This window comes from Mauremys reevesii, linkage group 2 (genome assembly GCF_016161935.1).
Source record: "Mauremys reevesii isolate NIE-2019 linkage group 2, ASM1616193v1, whole genome shotgun sequence".
Taxonomy (NCBI): Eukaryota; Metazoa; Chordata; order Testudines; family Geoemydidae; genus Mauremys; species Mauremys reevesii.
In genome coordinates this window covers 261,224,826-261,250,221 of record NC_052624.1, presented here as the reverse complement: position 1 = coordinate 261,250,221, position 25,396 = coordinate 261,224,826, and the positions used below count along the sequence as shown (strand labels likewise).

Here is a 25,396-nt window from a genome sequence, read left to right as displayed (position 1 = left end):
GGGCTTGTACAAGGCTAATGAAGAGCATTCCTGAACCTAAGAGGATTCGCTGCCTCAGTATCTTCGCTCTGGGTCAGGTTGTTATGTAGGCCTCTCCTCTTCTTTCTGCAACTCCCAGAGAAGGGGTTTCTCATCCTCCTTTTGAAGACAGTCCTCTCACCCATTGTCCATGATGGAGGCTTTTTCTGCCCAAGGAAAATGTCCCCACCGTCAGGACTTCTTCCCATGTACCATGCATGCTAGCCCAGCCACCATCCCAGCAGCTGTATCTGTTGTGATGTGTTTATAGTTCTTTGTGGGCCCTTGTGAAACCTCTTCAGATATCTGGGTGCTGGGGTACTCAGGTTCAGTGTATGCCACCTATCAAGCTACTTCTAGGACCTCACCCCTCAAAGTTTGAGGCTGCTCACTGCCTGAAAGTGACCATTGGCAATCTTCTTTATAAAGAAGAGGCCATTTGTGATGTTCCCCACCAGCCCACCCATGAGTAATCTTTCCTCATATCCCATTCCTCTTCCTTTAGTGCTTGTCCATTTAGATTGCATGGTCTTAGGGACAGGGTGTTCTTACATGTTGGTAAAGCATTTAGCACATTTTTATCAATAATTGCTTGTAGGAATCATCAGATTGAAGACCCAAGACCTGACTTTCATGGGTATTGAGTACTCTCTGGCCTACTGACTTCTGACTAGAGCTGGGCAAATCTTGGGGACTAGTGCATTCACTGGAAAACTTAGTTTTTGGTAAACAGGAACTATTTGCAAATTCAACACAAATTCAGGCCCCCAAAAAAGTGTTCAGGATAGATTCACAAAACAGTTTTGGTTCAATCTGAATTATTTTTTTGTTTTTCCGTTTTTTGAGATCTGCTAGCAAACTGAAAATTCAGTTTTGTCCATCTACATTTTGTCCATCCAGAGCACTCAGGACCTCTGAAAATTAGGGTGTCAGCAGGGCTTAAATTCAGCTGGAGCTGTCCAGAGCGGAGTTCAGATCAATATTTTCAAGACCCGAGGAGTTTTTGTAGCATTTTTTGTGGTGGGAACTCTATAAGAATTTAAGCCCCAAGTGTCAGTCAAAAGAACTTATGAAAATGGAACTCTCTAAAAAGAAGGTGGTCGATATAGTATAAACACACTAAATACAATTCCTTTCCATTTACAGAATCTCTTATTTGGAAGTATCTTACTATAAGAATTAATAAAGAAATCAGCATAACTCAGTCTGGGGCTAGGTTACAAAGAAAACATTCCACTTTGTTAAAAATCCAAGAGACGGCAGCTTTCACTGAGTAGCATCTACTGGTTAAAGATTTCTAGGAACTATTGGTTCCTATTGGTTCCTAGATTTCTAGGAACTATTGGTTTCCATTTCTAATCATCACACTTGTTCTCCTTTACAATTTGATTGTATTTGCAAGACTAGAGGGAAAATGATAAAAGATAAATTCTAAATATAGCATGAGAAGGAGACTGAGTTAGGTGAGTGAGAAGAAAGAACATTGAAATGTTGGTACAATACGTTTAAACAATAAATTATAGGGCAAATAATGTTATACCTAGCTGAAGTCTATTGACATGAGTTTCAAGGGAGATAAAATTTGAATTTTCCAATTTATTATATTTCCAGGCTATTTCCCTTTAAAATAGCAGGTTATAACTCTAACAAAAAGTCATATGTGGCAACCTGACTGTAATGCATTATTTTGTCAGCAAATTTTACTACAAGGATCTAGGATTTGACATAAATGTCAGATAGAAGCTTATTTGCTGCCACATGAAAGAAATCTGAATAGTCCTTGACCCCACGATAAACTTGTAGGTATCTCTGTACAAAAATTCAGATGCCCAATAGCGCAAGGTCCAAAGCAAGGAAGGACAAATTGATTTGGGAAAAAACGAGAAGTCCTGAACCTGAGCCCAAACACCAAACAGAACAAAAGCCTATTTGAAGATTTGGATCAGTACGGAGAAGTGTCAGTCCCAACTCAATCCACAATCTGTTTTGCTTCTAGTAACTAGCACTCCTGTCATTGCTGATGTCCTCCCAAATGCATCATGGAATTTCAGCAGTTCTGGCAATTTCTGCTGAACCAGTTGCATTAGTATCTTTCTACTCATAGAAGATCAACACAAATGAAGGCTTTGCAAAAATAAAGGTGTGTGTTCTACATTGAGATTGTTTACCCAAGATATCTATCATCTCAATATAAAACCTTAATGAAGACAAAGCAATAGACAATTTTTACTTTGATCTAGCTAGACAAGGTCAACCTTACACATGCACAGACCCTGCCTGGGGTTTACCTTGGCTAGGTACATCAAGGTAAAAAACTACTGGTACATTGCCTCCACTAGGATTTTATATTGATATGGTTATCTCAAATGAAAAAATACACCATTTTTACAGTGAAGATATAGCCTAAAAGAAGTCAAAAGGTACTCAGATATTACAGTGATTGGCCTGGCATAAGAACCTAGATAGAAGCAACCAGATCTCCTGAGACCCTGCAACAGACTTGGAGGATGCTGGTAGAAAATGTGTGTGTGTTTCGAAGGGTCTGCGAGAAGAACATAGCTTAGTTGGGGGCAGTGTGGTCATGGTAGAACTTAATGACTCCTGATCTTTGCTGTTCTTTAAGTGGATTTAGCATGAGGAACGATGCAAAGGGTTAACTTTGTTGAGGAAGAGAAGGCTGTGTGGATAGGGATCAAGTGAGGGGAATGGGGGAGGGGAGTTGTAGGAAGAAGGGACAAAGATATGGCTGGATTAAGATGAGAGAAGGAAAAGGCTGGAATGTGCCTGAGGAAGGGGAAGGACACAAGACCTTGACCTTCTCAAAAGCTTGTCAAATATTGGGGAAAATTTATCTGCAAAAAAAAATTTTTTTCACAAAAATCCCTTTTTGTCAAAATGTTGATAAAATTGACAAAATCAAAATATGTAAAACGTCAACCTGTTCTAGTAATTTCGACAAGCATCAGACCTTTTGCGAGGGAGGGAGTTCTCTACATTAAATTGGAGCTTGAAACCTTTTGAGGTCATTATTGGTCCAAATAAAAACATGTAAAAAGTTCCCGTTCTAATAACAAACCATAAAGCTAGAAGGAAACAGGGTAAGATTAAAGAAAGCCAATCACAACTACAGTACAGAGACAGAAACAATGTTGGTGCCAGGTATTGGTTGGTGTTTTCAATCTGCATGTTAGTATACAAGACTGGTCATTATGTGTGTTACTGGAGGTCAGACAAATGATCTAACAGTTCCTTCCTTCTGGCCTTAAAATTTATAAACGATAGAACTTTGCAGTTTTATAGCAATTTCTCTCTGAGGATCACAAAACAATTTATAAACGTTCACATAAGTTTAGCCTCACAACACACCTGTGAAGTAGCTACGTATAGTGGCAGTCGGTACTAATGGATCACACATTCGGGGTGTTTGATGTATAAGCACCCAGGATCAGAGTTGTGCAAATAATGGATTTTTCAGTTCAAAGCCAATTTAAAAAATCATTTGTTCAACCCGAAATGAAATGTTTTGGTTGAGTTTCAAGCATTTAACATTTTTTGAGTTTAAAAAGAAAATTAAAGGAACTTTTTAAAACAAAAAGTCATTTCAAACTGAAAAATGGCAAAGCGTTAGTGTCACAGGCTGGCTGGCCCTTTAATGGGAGTTGGGCTCAGTCCTGCCTGTGATGTATGAGTTACTCCCCATCTTGAGCCTAATCTGATAATTTGGTTACCACTAGTTGTCTCAGCTGTGAAAGGGTCAGAGAGGATTATGTAAGGATAGAAGAGAACTGACAAGGGGAGACCCACAACAGAGAAGGGGGAAGGTTAGGTTCTTGGAAGGGCCTGGTGAAGGCTGAGTAAAGAGAACCACAGGCAGCAGGTTAGGCTCCAAGATAGGGTCTAAGAAGCAGGGCAGTCCTTGTGAGAAGTTGTTGGAGTTCCTAGCTCCCTAAGGAGGGAGGCAATAGGGAAACCTGTTAGGAAGAAGAGCATCCAGGGAAAAAGTCCTGGGAAGCAGTGCTCAGCCAGAGGAACAAAGAAAGAACTCTACAGTCCTGGGAGTAATGATGAAGAGCAGAGAACTCCAGTGTAGCCTGAGAGAGGCAAGGATCTTCCGTTTGGATGTTGGTGTGGATTTCTTACTTGGATGGACCTTTCTCCCCCTACGAGGGAATAGAACTGGAAAGGTGTGACTGGCCAGATGCTTAGGCCATTGAAGACATAGACAAAAACAGGGCATCACAGGGTCAAAGAAGGGGACTGTAGAGAGAAGACCTTTGTAACACCATGCTACCGTGGTAAGTTTTTGTTTAATGTTTCTTCTTTTAGGCATTTTTCAAAAAAATCCAGTGAAACTGACACAAATTTGAGACACCTTTTGGCATTTGTTGAATCTGCATTTTTTTGCCAAATAATTTTGCTCAACTGTAATTCTCCATAGAATTCTGTTCTATGTATGTTACTATCCCACTCTTATCACTGCAATATCTGAGTGCCTTTCAGTGGTAAATTAAGCAACATGACTAATATCTCCTTCTCTTCTCCCCAGGAGGGGCACTGTGTGTACACTGCAGTGTTTTGTGTTGGTAGGGTATTTCTCAGATATGTACCTGCTGTCTTCCTCAGTTCCTAGTCTGAGGAATTTTCTCCCGGCTGGATCTGGCCTCGAGTAAAGGGACCACAGCATCTCAGAGGATTTCATCCGCTGTGAAATGTGAAGGTTGTGGTGACTGTTCTGGGCCCAAATTTCATTCTTTCCAAGGATATTGTGCCCCTGTCACTGTATATTTAAGTACTGTATTTGGAGTGATAGGGGTCCTTCAAGAATCCCCCATTTTTCCCTTTGACCCCATCCCTAAAGATGACCCTGTGATGCCCTGTTTCTGTTTGTATTCAGTGGCCCAAGCATCTGGCCAGGTCACACTTTTCCAGTTCTATTCCCTTCTAGGGGGAAAAACATCAAGGAAACTATCCAGCTATTCAAGGATAGCTAGAACCCCTGGGAACCTGCCCTCACTGTTCCAAGCTTTGACAGGCAGGAGGTAGGTTGACACTGAAGACTAAGGCAATGTGTTGCAGCAGCATTCCCAGACCTTGCCAGCCTGCACGACAAAGGAAAAATCTTGTGACCTGAACAAAAGTCCTTATATGCATCCCCAAGGTCAGCGATCTTAGCTCTTTGCATATCTGTCACTGTCAAATGTGATCCTCGTCCAGTGTCTTTACCCACACTTCAGTCCCCAAAGAAGTCAGGTTCTCTGCCCTGCTCTGTGGGGGCGGCAGGTAAGTGACGAGGCGTGCAGGGCTTTTGATGTCTTCAGAGTTGACACTGAAGCTTTGCTTCAACCTGCCCTTGTGGTGTCCTTAGCAGAAGGCCTTGTCAAGTCAATCAGTGGCCTGTGGTTCTGGAGACTGATTCCCAGACTGGATTGAGAGGCAGCTCAAGGAGGCAGTGTGAGCTGGGAGCTAACTAGGTACAGATCAAGCCCATGTAGTTTTAACATTCTTAAAGAAGGGTGAGAGATCACCGGGTTGTGCTGACCAGAAGCCAGGGCAGAATGTTCTGGGGAAAAACATAGGAGCCTTCTTGTGTGACTTGTATTTCTTTTGTGCTGTATTTCTGAGTTTATTGCTGGTAAAGCCACAGAGAAGGAAATGTAGGTACAGACTTTTGCCAGATTGGCATCTATTGGGTTTAAAAGAATTCTTGCAATAAAACCAGACCTGCAAAAGATGTTGTGTTCGTACCTGAGCTTCTAGTGAGTTTTCCCTTTCAAAGTCCTGCTTACAGCCCTGCTCCAGTAGCCCTATAATCCCTCTGGTCTGTACCTCCATATTAAAGACAAAATTAGCTGAAAGAGGCTGCAATGTTTGCAAATTAGCTGTGGACCTCAAGTTAACAGCCAAGTGCCAATGTAGCTCTCTGAAGAGCAAAGTTTGAAGGCCCCTTTATAGAGGAGCAGTGTTTCCTAATGAGTAGAGTACTGGATTGGGACTCAGAAGACCTAGCTGCTATTCTTGGCCCTGCCACTGGCCTGCTGGGTGACCTTGGGCCAGTTGCTTCACCTGTCTGTGCCTCAATTTCCCTGTCTTTAAAATGGGAATAATGATCTTAACCTGCTTTTTAAAGCGCTCTGAGATCTCTGGATGAAAAGTACTCTATCAGCACTTTGTTGTTATCATTTATTATTATGTGTTTGACTGAAGGATCAGAGATAAAGAGGGGGTTCACACAGGGCAGCAGTGGCCATACTACAATAGGAAAGGGGGAAAATCATATGGAGAGTAAGTAAAGCTGAGTAGCTGAATGGAGTTGCAGAGAGTCATAAAATAAATACTGGGTGATGTCCTGGAATTGTTTAGTGTCAGGATGTATTCATGTATTGACTCACCATCACCACCATGCCATAAACATTGCAACATCAATAAATAGCATCATATATCTATTTTTATTGCTCTTAACTCAGCCCAATATTTTCCTTTCTGCAGTTGAGAAATGGGGAGAGAAATTGTGGGTTTAGAATTCTTCTTTTCTCCCTGTTTTCTTCCCTCCTCCTCCCTTCCCCCATTGTAAACCTCTTCAGATGGGGGGAATAAATGAATTTCTCCTCTCTCTCCCTTGCTTCTTAGACAGGCAAGGAGGCATTCAGCCAGTGCCAGTCTGTGTTTGCTCGGTGCTTCCCGTACGGCCTTATGTGCCATGAAGCAAGAAGAGAACTGCTGTGATCAGAGGGAAGAGTTCTGAGTGCTATAAAGTGACTAAATCTGTAAGAGCTGGATGAGATGTCTGAAAATCTTCATGTGGCTAGAAAGGCTGAGACTAGCTTTTATATTTATATATTTTTTTAAAGATCAACTTGCTCCATGAGATTTCTATGCAGATTTTATAAAGAAAAATATGCTGTAAGCCTGGAGTGATCAATTATTTTTTTGTCAAGATCCAAATTTCTTGGTCAAGGTATAGTCAAGATCCAGATTACAGAGATAATACAAAATAATAACAATAATGGTAATAATAAGTAAATACAAAGATTTTGCAATCCGTTCAAAAGCATCTGGCAGTCCAGATTTGACCCTCAGTCTGCCTATTGACTACACCTGCAAATGTAAGGTGTTTTTTTTTTGTTTGTTTTTTTTTCTAAAGTAGTTAAGTGAGTTAGGAGCACAGGCCCAGTCAGGCTTGTGCCTCTAACTCATTTAGGCTCTTTTGAAAATCATATCCTAAATGGTTTGGGAATAAAAATATACTGTAGTGTTAGTGACTGATCTTTAAAATGCAGCCATTTTTGTGCCCAATAGTTGGTGCCTGTGAATAATTGTAGGTGCAAATGTGGACATGTAGATATCTAAATATCTTAACGGGCCTGCAGATCAGATTATTAAATGTCCATGTATTCTTATGTTCATCCACAGATAACATAGCCTACAAAATTGCAGCTGCTGCTATTTGTGGACACAAAAAGGGAGGCAGAGATGTCGTAACAATCAGGCCCCATAGGTGCTGGCACTAGAGATGCTGGGAGTACTGCTGCAAATGTTAACTGTTTGGGCTGAAGTTTTCCATGCTGGGTGTCTGCCTTGGGCTGAATTTTTCTAGAAAATTTCAACAATTGCTCAGCCATTTCTGAGAACATTGTTAGGAAAAAATGTGTTGTCATAGTGATAAATACAATTTTACAACCATTTAGTTAAGAAGCTCTAGCATCGCCATAGTAGGAATTTATAATTTAGTAGTGGGTTTGAGGGATGGTTAGAGAGATGCTTTTTGCAGACTCTCTGAAAATCCAGCCAAATTTGGCCAAGTTATAAGCATCTGAAAATCATCATTTGTACGTGTTCAAAAGTTTGCTAGAGACTGGAAGCAAAATTCTCTAAACATTCCATCTGTACTGAGCATGATCCACCCTCACAGAGATCACTGAGCATTCTCCAGTGTAGGGCTGAGCAGGGCTTTTTCTGTAATTACTACTCCTGTCTTCTGTGGCACCATGCTGCAGAACTGAGAGCATGGAGACTGACTATCTTGTGCTCTCAGTGTTCCTGTAGTGGTGTCCAGGCCGCATGTAGAAGGATGTAGCTTCACTCCAGTGCTGAGAATGAGGGCATGGTGAGAGCAGGTAAGGGGCAGGCTGGGGATAGGAGAAGGGGAACAGGGAAAGGGGCAGAAGAGGAGTGGATAAGCTGGTGGAAGGGGACGGAAGGAATGAGGACAGAGAGAGAAGAACATAAGCTAAGAATAACATACTAAGGGATGAGGCAGGAAGGGTCTGTAACCACTACTGCACATGCTCTTCTGAAACCTAGAATTGAATCCAGGATTCTTGAGTCCCAGCATTCATCTGCTGTCAGGAAATATCTGTGAAACCCACTGGCAAAGTGCTTGTCTCGTTCCTCCTTTAATGGCTGGCCGATACTATTAGCTCAGGTAGTAAAGGTCTGTGCTGACAGTCTACACATTCCACACTTGCTGATGACCCATGAGGTGTCAGTGTGGGCCACATGATGGAATTTCTGATTTTCCTCTTTTTTTTTTTATTACTCCCCCACCCCAAAAAAACACTGGAATTATATTTGAAAAAAAAAATCACATTAAAAGAACATTAACTATAAGTTGCTCTTCTTCTGCATATGCATGACACAGTCTTTAATTACATGACCACATACTACTTTTTCCACATGGCCCCTACCTCATTCAGGGAATAGTGTATAGAGAATGACATTCCACAGGGTCCCTGCTTCATTTGTTGAAGATGTATAGTGAATGAGTTGGGGGCCTACAGGAAGAGAGAGAATGATCTTGTAGGTAAGGCAGTTAAATGACACTCAGGAGTACTGATTCTCTTTGCCTCTGCCACAAAGTTGCTATGTGGTGCTGGGAAGGTCACTTTAATGAAACTTGTACTGGTGGTACCTAATTCTGTGTTCCTCACTTTCTGGGTGTTCAATCTGAGATACCCGTGGTTTGGTTTTTCTGATGTGCTGAGCATTTCCATCTGCAACTGAAGTCAATCAAACTTGCACTTTCAACACAAACAGCACTATGTACGGGACTCTGAAAAATCAGGCCCTAGGCATCTCAAGGTGGACACCTTTGGATAACCATAAGCTCTCTGTGCCTTAGTAAAATAGGGATAATAATACCACTTTACCTTACAAAGTGGTTAAGATATATTCATAATGTTTGTGAAGCACTCAGATGTTATGCTGGTGAGCACCACAAAAAAAACCCAAGGACATTAATAACTTGGTACTGAGAGCATGGTTTAAATGAAGTGTGGTAAATGTATGGGCCAAAAATAAATGGGGATAAAAGGAAATATTGATGAGTTACCATTCAGTGAGCACTGAATGCTACAGAGGTCCTGTGGAAAAAAAACCAGTAGGTAATCATGTTCAAGAAGGCCAAAGGAAGGCTGCATGGGTAGCCTTAATTCTGGCCTTTCCTAACTTCTGAGTGTTTGACTTTACAACCTGAATGTTGTATTAACATAGTGAGTTTTTTTGGCACTATAGTTTGTGTGATTAGAATAGGAAGCAGAAGCTACACCCTTGCCCAGTTTCAGAAGAGATTTAATTTTGTAGCTGGGGTGATTTCCATTCAAACCCTCTCTCCTACATTCTGAGAGCTCCCAGCCCCTGGTCTACTTAGAGATTTTTGTTGCCCTGCTCAGAATCCATTGTTGTTCGTTCTCTACTGCCTCACATACTGGGATCATGAAGTACTGTATACTTCTCTTTTAAAAGGAAAAGTAAATACTGGATTGTTCTAACTGAGGTCATAGTTTCTCCGCGTCTAGACAACTTTGGTAATCTCTGCCTTTATATTACTGCTGTGCTTTCCATGTACTCAGCTGTGAGCAAAGTACTATACACTGAGTTGTATAAAATATGCAGAATTTCCAGACAAATTTCAATATAGCATCTCAGATCATTTGGGTTGCTATGTATGTGATCTTTTATGAAATAAGGTTTTTTTCCTCTGGAGAACGGGGAAGCTTAGCTTAGTAAACTAGTGGCAAATTTGGAATAAAAATTATTTGAAGTGGTTCCATAATGCCTAACTTGTTAGGCAAATGCAGTTGAATCCAGTCCCCAGTAAACAAGCTAAACTTCTTGTTCAACTATATATATATATTTTACTTAGGAGCTTTGTAGGTGATTCCTTATGCAAAGAGAAGTGTCTCAAGTGAAGACTTTGAGCAGAATAAATTAACCATTTAAAAAACTAAAACATGCTAAATCACTCACTTTCCTTATATTTCCACCTTTTTATATTACTTACTCTTACTCTTGGTACATACAAAACCGATCTCTCTTTAAAAGAAAGTAAAAATGAGATATACATAAATAGCCCACATCAATTGAAATGTGACCTTTTTATGTAATGTAACTGTTGGATTCAGTTTCATTTTAATTAGCAATGGACTCAAGCCAGAAAATTTACATTTTGATATGGATTTTTAAAATTCAAAGTTTGGGATCTTTGAGGATTTTAGCTTAGGCCTATTTTAAAGATAGTAGTTATTTGCACAATTATTATTTAAATTTAGATTTTGAACACCCCAAAACTTGGAAGTGTTCTATCTGGGGCTTTCGTTTGGGCATCTTTACTTTTTAAGGACTTTTTATAAAATTTTCTTCTGAGAGAATGTATGTGCATTTTAACTTGACTGATAAAGTAGTAATAATTTCATTTCTTATTTAAGTATTGACTTTGTGCCTAGTACTGCACAAAACATACAATAGACAAAGCCACAGTCCATGCCCTGTAGCATTTGCAACCTAAGTGGATAAAATTAAATTGTAAAGGGGGAAGAGTGTGTTGCCACGCTGTTTTATTTTGTTTTTTTAATTACACCACTACCTCAATATAACACCACCTGATATAACCTGATATAACACAAATTTGGATATAACGTGGTAAAGCAGCGCTCTGTGGGGGGGCCGCGCACTCCAGTGGATCAAAGCAAGTTCAATATAACATGGTTTCACCTATAACGCGGTAAGATTTTTTTGGCTCCCAAGGACAGCGTTATATCGGTGTAGAGGTGTAGTAAAAGGAAGCATGTGTGGTGTGTGTGTGGGTGCTCTTAATGGCCCTAGCCTTCTTTTTCTGAGAAACAGCAAAACCAGTGTGAACAAGGTGAGTCAGAGGGAGAGAACCTCAGACATGCAAGAGGATCAGGGCCTTGCAAGGAGAATATAAATTTGGTTTTTTTTGTTTTCTGTTCCTGTAACTGAAGAGGAAAGCCTAAGTTGTTGTGAGGCATAGTGTTAGATGAGACTTCATATGCACGCAGACTGTTTGTTTTAAAATCCCTCTTCTCCCCCCACCCTCCCACCCCACATGCTTTGTTCCAACTGCTAAATAAAAATACTGGGTTTTAAAAGCAGTTGGTCAAAATCACTGGTTATACTAAAGGGAGGAAACATAGGTGCCTGAAACTGAGTCAGATCTACATAGTGGTAACTGATTGGTATACAGGGTCTTGGTCTAAGAGTGGGAAAAATCGTGAGATTCCACCCCAAGACAGGTAATTGCAAGAGCATAAACAATTAAAAAGGTGCACTCAGTGAGATCAGAAAAGGGGCAGAGGTGCCACTGGCCTCCTAATTGTGACAGTGTCTGAGTAAGTGGTTTACTATTGTGCGTTAAGCAGGTCTAGCAGAGATGTGTTTTAAGGTAGTTTTTGAATGAAGAGGGATATAACATCTGTCATCTCAAAAATGAACTGCTCACAGTTAAATGCACTGGGCTAGATTCAGCCCTGATGTGTCTGTATGTTTCAGTTCGTTATGTGTCTTGTCCATTGCTGGTATTATGTTGTCCATCATTTCTGTGTCTTTTTCACAAATCATAGCATTTAACAAATCATATTCCAGAAGGAAATTTTCCTTTTCCTCTCCAGTGTGCACTAACTAGAAGTAAAATGTAAAATCTTGAGACAGCTCAGAAGTGTCCAAGACTCAAACTAGAATCATGGAGGTTTCCAAAGCAAGAGTTTTGGCTACAATGATATGGCTGGTAGAAGTAACCATTGTTGTTTTCACTTCTTATGGGTATCCACAGTACTTTATTTCCTGCCCTGATAATCGGTGTTGCCAACTCTCATGATATTTGGTGTTCTGTTCTTAAAACCCAGGTTATCTAAAAATTTCAGTTTTCATTAAGAAAAAGGAACGTTTCTAGTCCTCAAGTTAGAAATGATTGGAAACTGAACCCTAAAGGTTCTAACACTGAAGTCCAATACAAACAACCCAGATTTGATTACTTTGTCTTAAAAATAATGAGATTTAAAATCTCATGATATTCTGGGGCCTGTCTCATTGTTTGTGAATGCTTGGAAATGGTACTACTGATCCTAAGTGCATTAAGGGAATTACACAAATGACTATTAGTAGGATAAGAAATGTAGTAGTTTTATGGCATTCCATTTATTTGTTTGGTGGTCTGATTTTTCCCATCCTTATGCAAGTAGATTGGTATTTACATGAGTAGTTCCACTGAAGTCAATAGAACTATTTGTGGGAGTGAGAGTTTCAGAATTGAACTTTTTAATCTGTACATATGCTTGGTAATAATAAACCAAAACATGCTTCTGGGTATTTGTTGACACTGTGAAATGGTAGAACTCTGTAATGGTTGTGATTCAGGTTAAGTCAGTCTTTTGTCCTAGATCATTTTAAAACTGATATTTATTTAATTCCATCTTTTGCTTTGTTATATTATCCTGTTAACAAGGGCATTCAGTGCTTAGATTCTGTAATAATTTCAATAACAACCATATAGTCATAGCTGGATTTCAGTTGCTTGTTCTTCAGGTCAAAGTAATATAAAAACATGGTACATGATAAAAATCAAATTTAAAAAAAAATCACTGAATAGCCCTATTGGAAAATATCTTGGTTAATTTACACAATGAGCACCATTTGGAAAAATACAGTTCCAGTTTTCTGTACCAATATGCTTTAAAATGCAGGTGCCAGTTGTTTTCTTTGTTTAATCATGACTTTGACCATAGCACAAAAGTCAATATTCTGCTGTCAGATGCAGGCTTGCATGTGAAGAATAGGAAAGGAACTTAACTAGGAAGTATTGTGCATAGGGAATTGAATTTGCATCTAATTCACTAAGCACACATGTTTACATGACCTTTGAAAAAGGAATTAAAGCAGTTTCATCAAGAGCTCTAGGCAATCTGTGTTACTGGGGTGATTGAATCAAGAAGCTAAACTACTACTTACAAGCGAGCTGGACTGAAAGAGAATCATTTTAATTTAAATATAATTTACTATTAAATTCATAGCTGTATTAGCACTGTGAATTGAATCTAGAAATACACTGGAATTGAAATGCACAAGGAGCCTTTAAGATAGCAGCAAAATACTCTTGAGTTGCCAGGAAGGCCAGAATGCTTGATTTTTCTCCTCTCCTCCCCTCTCCATCCACCAAGAAATGTAGAATGGATATTGTAGCATTTTAGTTCCACTAGAAAAGGAATGCGTAGGATTGACCCAAATCTTGTATTATTAGAACAAATGCCATGACACGAGCAGGAAAAAAAACATTTAGAGTTATTACATTTCTCTGACTGGATAACACCTTTGTTCATCAGTATTTAGACAAATGTCTAATTCAGCCACCCTCAGAGCCCAAGGGTATAAATTATGAGAGCCATGAGGGCTTGGGGGATCATGGTTGAGTCATCATTCAAACTCCCTGGTTGCATCTCAGGTGTTGTTCTTCTTGGGAGTTTGTCTTAATACCAGTTTCCCATAAGACACCTCAATAACCAAAATCATAGCTCATGTGTTGGACCTGTTAGTAGAGATGGGTGGGAAATAGTTTACCCGTTCTGCAAAAAATGTCAAGATTTCAGAAAAATTCCTACTCCTCTTTGGGACAAAACCAAGACCTTTTGAAAACCCTCACACAGAGACACAGACCCACCACAGACTATCCAGTAGCCTGGTGGTTACAGCACTCACCCGGGATGCAAGAAACCTGAGTACAACTCACTGCTCCAAGCCAAGTTAGTGCCCTAACCACCAGCATAGCACCAGCCTCTCTTTCTTTCTCAATCTTTTCATTGGGACAGAGAGAAAGAGAGAGACTGACTGTATAGTCCAGGTCAAATCACTGCTCCAGTAAATAGTTAGGAGAGATTGAGAGAGACTCAGGCCAGTCAAGCTATCGGCTTTTCTAGGGTCTCTCTCTCTCTCATTTTGACCAGACATTCCATACTGGACCTGAGAAACCAGTTCCTGATATCAAGACCAAACCTTTCTCAAGGATGCAACAAATGTATCATTTTCTGAACCCCCCCCCCCCAAAAAAAAGTTTTTGTTGAAAAATTCCTGACCCATTCTACCTGTTAGTTCCTCTGTAGAGCCTGCCACAGCCTATGTATAGCTGCAGTTTTTAGGGAGTGCTTTCTCGTTGGGACACACAAAAGCCACCTACCCCAGAGGGGGCAGGAAGTGTGACTGTTACCTTTTCTATTCCCCATTCCAGTATGTGAGCCAGGGAACCCACTTTCTGGACCCAAAGTCTGCCTTTACCCAAACCATGTAGATTTAAAATATGCAAAGCTCAACACATGTAATTCATCAAAATAATCTGATACGTTATTTACCATGGAAGAGCACAAAAGAGAAATATGAAAAGTGCATCAGATAAAAGCATATACTTGCTGTAGAGATAGTGGATGGATGTTGTAGTCGTGGGTGGGAACAGTTAAGGTTATTTTTGAAGGCTGTACTATAATAATTTCCATGTGTACATTATGGAGATCATAATGGCTCCACAGTGAAAGTAGCACTGAGATTTGCACTTAAAGTAAGGATCCAAACTCTTATTTATAATAACACCCATAAAACTATACTTAGGAAATGCCATATTTATGGTTGCCAGTGTACACTATTCAAACCCTACCCTGAAGACAGATTTATGAATTTCCTCATGAGCTATTCTATGGCATCCAGCACTATACTATCTGAGTATTATTTTTCACCTCACCCTTGTGAGGAGAGTGGATGTTTCCATCATTTTAAAAACAGGAAACTGAGGCATGGAGAGATTAAGGTCAAAAGTACCACTGACTTTGGAAGCCCAACTTGAGAAGCCGAGGACCTGACTTTCAGAGTACTTAGCACTATAGACCACTTTGTGTGTTCAAAGTGCAGCTCCTGTGAGTGCTCAACACTTCTGCAAATCAGACATTATGGTCTCTAGTCAAGCACTCAAAAACCTATTAATGACCACGTGTGAAAAGTTTGGTTTAAGTGGATTGCCCAGCGTCCCATAAGAACTCCTGTGGCAGAATCAGGAGCAGCATTCTCCAGAGCAACATTCAACTTCCTTAACCATGAAACCATATTTTCTCTTCCTGCAGTCCCCTGCCTTGTTCACTACAAATGTAGGCATTTTAAAAAAGCAAACACAGAGAGAGAGACAGAGATTCCAACATGTCATCATAATGACACTCACATGGGTCATCAGCAGGGTTGGAAACTTTAGACGTACAACACAGACCTCTGCCACTTGAGCTAATGAAATAAATGTTAGCAGTAGTAAGTTGTCATCCCCTGTGTGGACCAGAATATAGGCAGATGGAGGCAGGTTGCTAGGGGTTTCACATCTACTTGCTGACAGCAGAGGAATGGTGAACTCCAGAATCTTGATTTTGGCTCCAGACAGGATTGTTCCCTAGTGAGCACAGACTCTTCTGCCCAGTTCCCTCCAATCTGTCCCTGTCCCAGACCTTTTTCTTCACCACCCTTATCTCCTCCTCCCAGGCCTGTTCTCGTCACCTGTCCAATTCCATCTTCACTTCTTAGGTTTCTCATCCCAGTCCCAGACTCCTTTCCCAGTGAGTCCTAGACTCCTACTTCCCTCTGGACTCCCCATCTCAGTGCTAGTTCCCCTTCATTCTTAGTCCCATTCCCCAACCCCACTCTTTCCCAGTCCCCCTCTCCTCCTCTCCATGTCTCCCTCCCTGGCATTCTTGCCTAGCCAGTCTGACTCCTCCCTTTCACTTCCCAGTCCCATGTTCCCTCTTCCCCACCAACTGCCAGCCTCAGTCCCAGGATCTTCTCCCCATGTCCCCACTGGATCTGATTCTTGCCCCTCTCTGCTTGGGCCCAGTAGGTCTTTTTCACATTTTCAGTGTTCAGACCCAGTCAGGTTTGAATTACAAGGGAAGTCTCTTGTTCAGCATAACTTAGATCGATTTCCTCCCGCCGCCTCCCCAAAGTGTAGACCAGGCCTAAGGCTCGCAGGGCTCAGGCTGCAGGGCTGTAAAATTGCAGTGTCGACATTAGGCTCCGTCTGGAATCCACTCTGGGACTTTCCCTCTCTTGACAGAAAGCTATTGCTACAAATGGGCATGCATCATCACTTAATGAATTGCATACATCTTCAGACGCAAAACTCTCACCTTCAGCTTATAGCTACAAAACGTAGACCTTTACCTTTTGAGATAAAGAATTTTTGTTATACGCCACCGACAGAAAGACCATTATGCTCTCTAAACTGCACTCAGCTACTTGATGGCCATGTCCTCGTGATCAGTGGCTGAGGTCCCCAAACCATTTCCCCCACACAAATACACACACAGAAATCTGAAATGGAACTTGCCTCACCCTTGGGGGTGCCTTTATTCCATAACAAAGCCCTGTGGCAGTACTCACAGCCTGAGCTTTCTCTTAGGTGGGTTTACTTCTGGATTTTTTCACAGGACTTCCTGTCTTTTCCCTTTAGTTATTTCACTACAGCGAACCACTCAGGTTTTTCTCTTTCTGAGCTGACAATGAGCTTTCTGAGCTGACACTCACTTTGTCAGGATGAGGCAGTAGAATAGCTTTGCACCTCTACACAAAGTCCATGGTTGCTGAAACATGCTGTTTTGTTGACGCTGAAAAAGTTTTCATTTAAGATGTACTTGTTTCGAAGAAGTTTTCATTGGAAAGGATTTTTGGGTCGAAGGCTATGGAGAGTCAGTCTCTCACTCCTAACAGCTAGGGCAGTGGTCTGGGATGTGGGAGGCCTAACATTCAAGTCCCTTCTCTGCCTAAATCAGAGCAGAGATTTTTCATCCCACATAGCTATGAATCAGGCAAAGCAGAGACTTGAATACTGGGTCTCTCACATCTCAGGCAAATGACCTAACCACCAGGCTATATAACATCTGTGAGTCTCTACCACCTGAGAGCCTTGGACCCTAAAAATCCTTCCCTAATCTGAAAGGTCAGGTTCTTCTTCAATTGCTTGTTCATGTCCACTCCATGCTCGCCAAATGCACCAGTGCTGGAAGTTTTTCCCTTAGTATTATCCGTAGGGGACCCGGTCTGGCACCCTCTGGAGTGGTGTGCACATGCCGCGGTATAAGGGGCACCACCAGCTCTCCCCACCCTCAGTTCCTTCTTGCCATTAGCGGCAGTGCTGGAATGTCTGCTGCTTCGGCTAGCCTCTTTTGCTTCGTTCAGTGTTTCGAACTTTTCTTATAAATTTAGTTGTGCATAGTTAACAGTTTCCTTTAGTGTTAGTGTTTTACTTGGTTGGTCCCAAATGGGACTTAGCCTAGGGATGGGTCATGCCCCGGTCCCCAGGCTTTAAGATCTGTGATCTCTGCAAAAAACCAATGCCCATCAGTGATCCTCACAATAGTTGTTTAAGATGTTTTGATGAGTCGCATATAAGTGACAAGTGCCATATCTGCAAGTCCTTCAAACCTCGGACTAAGAAGGAGAGAGACATCCATCTCAAAGTGCTCCTAATGGAGTCGGCTCTAACTCGGACTTTGACTGCTCCGATGCTGCAGCGTCGGTGCGAAGCGCCCCACCTGCACCATTGACGGACCAGCACCGATCCCTCTCCCCGGCACCAGCAAAGCAGCAAAAGAAGACTGGGAGAGGAAGATTTCCTACATCTTGCAAGGGGAAGGAGAGGGCAGGAGACGAACCAAAGCCCGAGGAGGGCAGCTTGATACCGCCTAGCGGAAGTTGGGTCCCAGCTCAGGTCAAGCGGTCCAGCCCACCCCAAGCCATGCCTGCCACACTGGACAGTGACAAGGGCCTTTGCCAATTAGAGATCCAGTTGATGCCCAAGGCCCGACAGGCAGTGCAGGATATCTTGGTGCTACCAGTGCCGGCCACACCAGCTACGGCGGTACCCCAGTCTAAGGGTAAAATTGCCTTGAGTCCTTTCTATAGGTCCCCATCTCTGCGACACCACTCCCCATCATAGGGGATGTCCTGCTAGCGTTCACCCACATGGAGCCACCAGGCCTTGGAGGCACAGAGGTAGGCTCAGCGAAGCCCTTGTCGGTCTCCAGACTCAGAACACCGCCCACAGGGCTTGAGGCGTGCCTTGCCGGTGACCTGGAACAGGCCTATAGAGGCCCGCCCTCCCTGGCATCAACAGGACCAAGACCAGTCCAGTGCTTCACCCAGGGCTCAGCACCAGTCGTGGGCCCGAGACAGTCGGTCTCAGGAGTGGAGTCACCAGTCATCGGGTCACTGGTACGCGTGGCTGCAACATGGATCCTCTAGGTCGGGAGGAAGGTCTTCCCGGCAATTGACCCGCTCCAGATCCTGGTCTTGCTCCAGATCCTGGTACCCGTTGAGCAGTGTGAGGTGTAGATTGCCTGAACACCAACATAAAGGGGACCACCAACTATTGCATGGCCCCAGGGTCTGGAATCCATGGGGCTTCACCGAGCCTCCACAAGGGCTCAGGTCAGTGGTGGGGGCCTCAGACAAACCATTGGCCTTGGTATCCTGCCCTCCCTCAGAGCCAGCCATTCCTGAACGGAACCCCTCAGGCTCAGGCAGACCCCATGGATCAACCAGCTGCACCAACAATAGATGTGTCAGACCCCATGGCATAGGCTTTCTCCTCGTATCTGCCTGATGAGTCGATTGCAGGGGCCCCCTCACACAGTTCCTCAGGCTCATCAGGAACTGTTGAAAAGAGTTGCCTCTAACTTGGGGCTCCAGGTGGAGGAGCTGGAGGAACTATCAGACTCCCTATTCGATGACCACTGCTCAATGGCACTGGCCAGGATGGCTCTGCCCCTCCATGAAGGGGTGTCTAAGATCACATATGCCCTGTGTTATGCCCCCGAACTCCAAGAGGGCAGAAATAAAGTACTTTGTGATGGCTAAGGGTCATGAGTACCTATATACCCACCCGGCCCCAAGCTCCCTGGTAGTAGTGGCCATTAATGAGCGGGAGAGACAAGGCCAACCAGGAGCTACTCCTAAGAAAGACTCAAAGAGGCTGGATTTGTTTGGACGCAAACTTTATTCATCCTCCAGTTGAGGGTGACCAACCACCAAGCCCTCCTTGGCTGTTATGACTTCAATATGTGGCAAACCATGGCCAAGTTTGAGGAATCACTTCCCAAGGACACCAGGAGGGAGTTCCGGGTGATCCTCGATGAGGGCAAGGCTGCGCCAGAGTGGCCCTTCAAGCAGCCTTGGATACGGCAGACTCCATGGCAAGCACCCTGGCCTCAGCCATCTCCATGCGGAGGGTGTCATGGCTCTTTCTCTCGGGCTTGTTGACGGAGGCTCAATAGTTTATACAGGCCCTTCCCTTTGATGGCCAGGCACTGTTTGCTGAGCAGAAGGACAATACATTACACTGGTTGAAGGGCTCCCGTACTACACTGAAAACCCTAGGGCTCTATGTCCTGGGTCTGGCTGTAAGCAGTTCAAGCTGCAACAGCCACAGGGTCAAGGGAGCCAACCCAGGCAGGAGATGGCTCATAAGAAGAGCAAAGGCTACAAACGTTGCTAGAGCCACCAACCTCTGCCCTTTACCCAGTCAGGAACCCCCTGCAACAGGTAGGGTGGCAAGTGGGCATTTTGAGGGTATGCCTGAGAGCGACCTACCAGACTGTACCCTGGATCCATCCTCCCTAGGTTTCTCCAACCACCTTTCTTTTTTTCCTCCCTGCATGGACCATGGTAACTTCAGACTTCTGGGTCCTCAACACAGTGGCCCAGGGTTATACCCTCCAGTTTTCTCCCACCCCCCTCCTTCCCTGTCCCTCTTCGGGGACCCTTCTCACAAAAGTCTCCTTGCACTGGATCACCACCTGAATTCGGACCTGTTACGAGCTAGCACAGGTCCTACTGTCGCCGATCATGAGGGCCCATTCGACCAGAACTCAGGCATCCTCAGCGGCAGTGAACATTCCCATCCAGGACATTTGCAGAACCACAACGTGGTCTTTGGTTCACACATTCACGGTGCATTATGCCATCACTCAGCAGGCCAGAGATGATGCTGTGTTGTAATCTACACGTCCGTGAACTCCTACCCACCTCTGTTGGTACACATGAGAATCACCTAATATGGAATGGACATAAGCAACACATCTCAAAGAACACCAGTTATGGAAGAGGTAACTCTCTTTTTCAGTCCAAAAACGGACATTTCAACATAATTCCATTTTCACAAAAAACATTTCAAAGGTTTTGTTGTTCCAAAGCAGAACAAAAACATATTCTGAAACCTCAACAGTTGCCACCGAATAGAATTGTTGTCCTCTGTACAGCTCTAAGCATGGATCCATAATAATCATGATCATTTTATAATAAACATGACATGATCATGGCTCCATAATAATCTTCTTTGATATAGTTGAAGATAGTTAGAGTGCCTCCTCAATGCACATTTCCATAGTAATAACCATAGCACATCTATAACAACCATGTCTGTTAGTTCTTATTAGCTGGGACAAACAGGAGAGTGTTTGCTTCTATGCGTAAGGGAGTCCATTTTTTAAATCGATAAACCAGAGATTGTGCACTGCTGTGGTGTAAATTTTGATGCTGATATGAGTTTTCTGGGGAGGTTATAAAGGCAAGCTTTAAATGGTCATGGGGTTGAGATGACTGGGAGAGAAATCTGTTAAAATGATAGACGTAGAGGTATTTAGAATCCTAAAATGGACCATGTTGTCTCCATCTAATCTAATTATTATAGGGGGGATTTTACTAACGCAATCTCCACAGTATCTATTCTAGGAAAATTCTATTATTTCTGGATACTTGATAGAGTATGAGCTGATATTGGGGAAAATAAAGTTATGCCTCTTCCAACAAAAATGACTTGGATATTCTTATTGCCGGAAGAACCCATTATAATTGCTGCAAGTGCTTTTTCATGCTTCTCTAAGAAAATTAGAGAATAAAATAGATTGTAATGAATGTTTCCCAAATGTAGCCAGTGAAATAAGCTGGGGTGTTCTATACTTTTCTCATTACTGTTTGTTTCTCAAAGGTAGCAATTGTTTCCAAGGTACATTGAACTATATCTGTTTTTTATGTATTGTCTCCTCTTTTTGCTGTTGGATTTTTGTAAAACTTTATTCATAATGGTGAAATTCAGATACATAAATAATTTTACTTACATTTTTCCAGTAACATCAAAAGAGCCACCATTATCTCAGCAGAAATTGGACTCATTATCAAATGATTATCTGGGAATAAGTGAGTATGTTTTGTGATGCCACTTCTAATATATGGGTGTGGTTGGCATTTACTGAAATAGGTCTTTCTGGTAGATGGCATGCCAAAGTCTTAAGGCAAAAAGTAATTATTCCAATGTAACGTAGCTTTCTGCCAGTTATATCTTTCCCAAAGGATTTCAATCTGCAGCTGACACCTACAGAATAGAGAACAAAAGTTCATTAAGAGGCCTGAGAGAAGAGTAAAAGTGCATTTTTCAAAAACAAAGTAGTAACATAACATTTCGCACTTCTACAGCATCTTCCATGTAAAGATCTCAAGTGCTTTAAACAAGGGTCCAGATTTAAATGTGAGATAAGCAGGCGTAACTCCAGTTTCTTCATTGTGAGTTGTGGGTTCTCAACACTTGAATTTGGGATTTATTTTCATTTCTAACTGGAGATTTAGTTGCCTTTGGGCTCTGAAATACAAAGATGTATGTTCCACATAGGCAGCCCAAGGCCAAGATAAGACCTGAACCCAAGTCTCTTGGCTCAGATGTTTGTGGTTTAACCACGAGAACTTCTTTTTTCAGGGCATGTAGCAGAATATTTATGGTGAGAAAATAGACTTTTTCCATGTATATGAAAAGCTATGACAATCACCATATACCACAGCCATCACTGCAAGCTGCTATAATTCTGCCCTTCCTAAGACTGAATTCCTCCCCACTCAGCCATTGCAGCCCACGCTGCCCAGGAATATGAAATTTTGCATTGCTGTATAGCAGAATGGCTAAATTGAATCCATTGGCTTACATGGATCTAGCCTTGTAACTTCATATCATCTGAGGATGCTAAATATACGGTCCACAGAATTACAATATCTAGCTGCTAAGATGAGTTATTTTGCTGTCAGCCTCTGACTCCTTAAGAGACTGTGTAGCCAGCTTTGGAGTTTGCCTCCAGGTCTGTCACAGGATTTTGATTCTGATAGGCTTCACGGCAAGCCTCTCTCTGGAAGAATGTTAGAGGGCTCAAGCCTGTCCTTGATCAGGAAGAAGATTTGAAGTAAGGAAGTGAAAGTGAAATGAGCAACTGAAACAAACAAAACAAGCACTTCAGAGTCAGTCATAGTCACAATGGCAGCAGAGATTTTCATTACTGTGGATGTTGTATCTTCAGTAAAAAGAAGTTACTCTGAGTATTTACACAAATATCACTAATTCGTTCCCATGTATTTAGAGTCTACTTTAGGCCTTGTGTTATATCGATAACTTGCATCACTCAGAGGTGTGACCAAACCACCCACCTGAGCAGTGTAAGTTACACCGACATAAGCAGTGGTGTGGACAGCACTATGGGTGGGAGAGCATCTCCTGCCAGCATTGCTACCGCCTCTCGCAGAGGTGGTTTTATTATGCTGAAGGGACACCTCTCTCCTGTCGTCTCTGAATGTCTTCACCAGATGCACTACAGCAGCACAGCTGCGCCTCTGTAGCACATCTAGTGTAGACTAATCCTTAAATAGCAACTTTCTTCTGCTTAGAGTCCTTGGACTTGATTCTCATCTGACAGTACACTAGTGACCTCAATAGAGTTACTTGTGATTTACACCAGCATACATGACAGAAGAATCAGACCCTTAGGTTTCATTATGCTCTCTTTAGCTCTGAGTTTTTCCATCTGCTTCATGACACTTTCCAAGGAATTTGCAATAATGATTAAAGCCCTAGATAAAGAGCTAAATCCTGGTCTTTATTACACAGCAACTTTCTTGCTAAACCTCCAGCATGCTGGCTTTTTGTGATGTGACAAATCAGGATATTGCATAACCAGATCTTTTTCATAACAATATATTGTGATACTACCTTATTTTATAAATGCTTCCTTCTTTACAAAACACACCAAGACATTTGAGTGCTTTTTTAAAAAGGGCTGGTACATGACTTTGGAGAACATTGCAGGAGGTGATTAAATACATTTTCCAGAAGATGGAACCTCAATTATAAATTACTCCTATCCTTATCAGGAACATGGGAATTGTCAAACTGGGTAAGACCTTATGTCCATTTAGTCCAGTATCCTGTCTCTGACAGTATCCAGTACCTGATGTGTCAGAAGAAGGTGTAAGAACCCTGCAGTAGGCAGATGTGGGATAATCTGCCCTCCATATAGGTCTCATCCTAATCTCTAATAGTCAGAGATTGGTTTAGGACAGGAAGCACAAGGTTTAATACCTCCTTCCAAATGTTTTGTTGTCATTTATTATGATAACTTTGGATATTCTTGATAACCATATAAATATTGAATCCCTTTTTGAATCAGACATGCCAGGGAAAGGTCATTGCTGATGTGGTGCCATTAAAATAATTGAACTTTGCTCAGAACTTTACAACCACTGGAGATTAAAGGCTGTATCCACCTGCAGAAAGTATTAAAAATTTTCCCCACTGAGACTGATAAAAATAAAACCATGGAACCTTTTTGGACAATAGTTTGTTTTAGGATACTGTAATATCAATTAGAACTTTATTGTCGTTAAGATTTTGGTATGTTTATAAAGTGATAAGAGTTAGATAATTTGAGTAAACTATAAGAGGTGTAGCCATGTTAATCTGGATCTGTAAAAAGCAACAATGAGTCCTGTGGCTCCTTAAAGACTAACAGATGTATTGGAGCATAAGCTTTCGTGGCTGAATACCCACTTCGTCAGATGCATGCAGACCCACGAAAGCTTATGCTCCAATACATCTGTTAGTCTTTAAGGTGCCACAGGACTCATTGTTGCTTGAGTAAACTATGTCCTACTAGGAAAATAATGCAAGAGAAAACATACACTGAAGGTAAGGCAGTAATTAATATAACATCTCCACCACTGTGTATTTAGCACACTCATAACCAAAGTAATTATAATAAATAATAAGAGCTGGTCTACATACAATATTTATACTGATAAAACTAATCAGAAATGTATACTGTTAAATCAGTGCAACTCCTAATGTGGATGCAGTTATACTGATTGAAAATGCTGATATTGATATAGCTTATTTTCATAAATTTACAGGAATAAATTATACCAGTATAAGCATATTATACTGTATATGCATCTTCCGCACTAGGGGAATGCATCGATTTACTTTGTATCAGGTTCGAAACCAATATAATTACATCAGTACAAAAACAGTATAGAGCAGACCTGAGTTTGGAACTATGTAGGAAGTAGGAAAATTCTCAAGGGACCTATAGTACTTAGATCTATAGGGAGGGCAGAATTGGTATTTAACATCACTTATTAGTGTGATTGCCTATTAAAGGCTTGTATTATACCTCAAAGTACCTTGGGATGGGAGGCAATTAAAAACCAGCATTATTACTATGGGGTCTAATCTTGCAACACTTACTTATGTTAACTAATATTTACTCATGTAAATGGCTCCATTGAGTTTTGTGCTTAGAAACTACAGGGATGGGCAATAAAATAGAAGCTGATATCTTGCCTCTTTTATCTCTTCTACCTTGCAGAAGATTGCTAGTTTCTAGCAGCATCGTGCTATAAAACATATTCGTGATTCTGATCCATCCCAGCAGAGGTGACAACTGTCTAATGTGCTGGCAGGGGGCTCAACATTCTCTCTGCCCTGGGCCTCACCCCTGCTCCAGCCCTTCCCCCAAGGCTCCACCCTGTCTCTTCCTACTGCCCACTCTACGCCCACTCTGCCTTTTCCCATCCCATTCCCCCCACCCCCCAGCGTGCCCTGCCCTCGCTCAACACCTCTACCCCCAGCACCTCCTGCATGCCACGGAATAGCTGATTGTGATGGACAGGAGGTGCTGGAAGGCAGGGGGAGGAGCCAATTGACGGGGCTCCTGGTGGGCGGGAGGTGGTGGGAAGGAGAGGGAGAAGCCGATCAGTGGGG

General features: G+C 42.2%; 1 protein-coding gene and 1 long non-coding RNA gene across 2 annotated transcripts in view; one reads left to right on the top strand and one right to left on the bottom strand.

Annotated features, from left to right (window-relative positions):
• Positions 1-21,377: 21,377 nt before the first annotated feature.
• LOC120398322 lies at positions 21,378-22,432 on the bottom strand. Its single transcript, XR_005594319.1, has 2 exons — positions 22,296-22,432; positions 21,378-21,694 (listed from the first exon to the last, which is right to left on the bottom strand). It is a non-coding gene; the product is annotated as an uncharacterized LOC120398322 (long non-coding RNA).
• The window catches only part of TRPS1 (transcriptional repressor GATA binding 1), a 326,956-nt gene continuing 323,008 nt past the window's right edge, over positions 21,449-25,396 (top strand). Inside the window, exon 1 of the mRNA XM_039525654.1 lies at positions 21,449-21,519. The gene's annotated coding sequence lies outside the window, so the exon portion shown is untranslated. The remainder of the gene's footprint in view (positions 21,520-25,396) is intronic.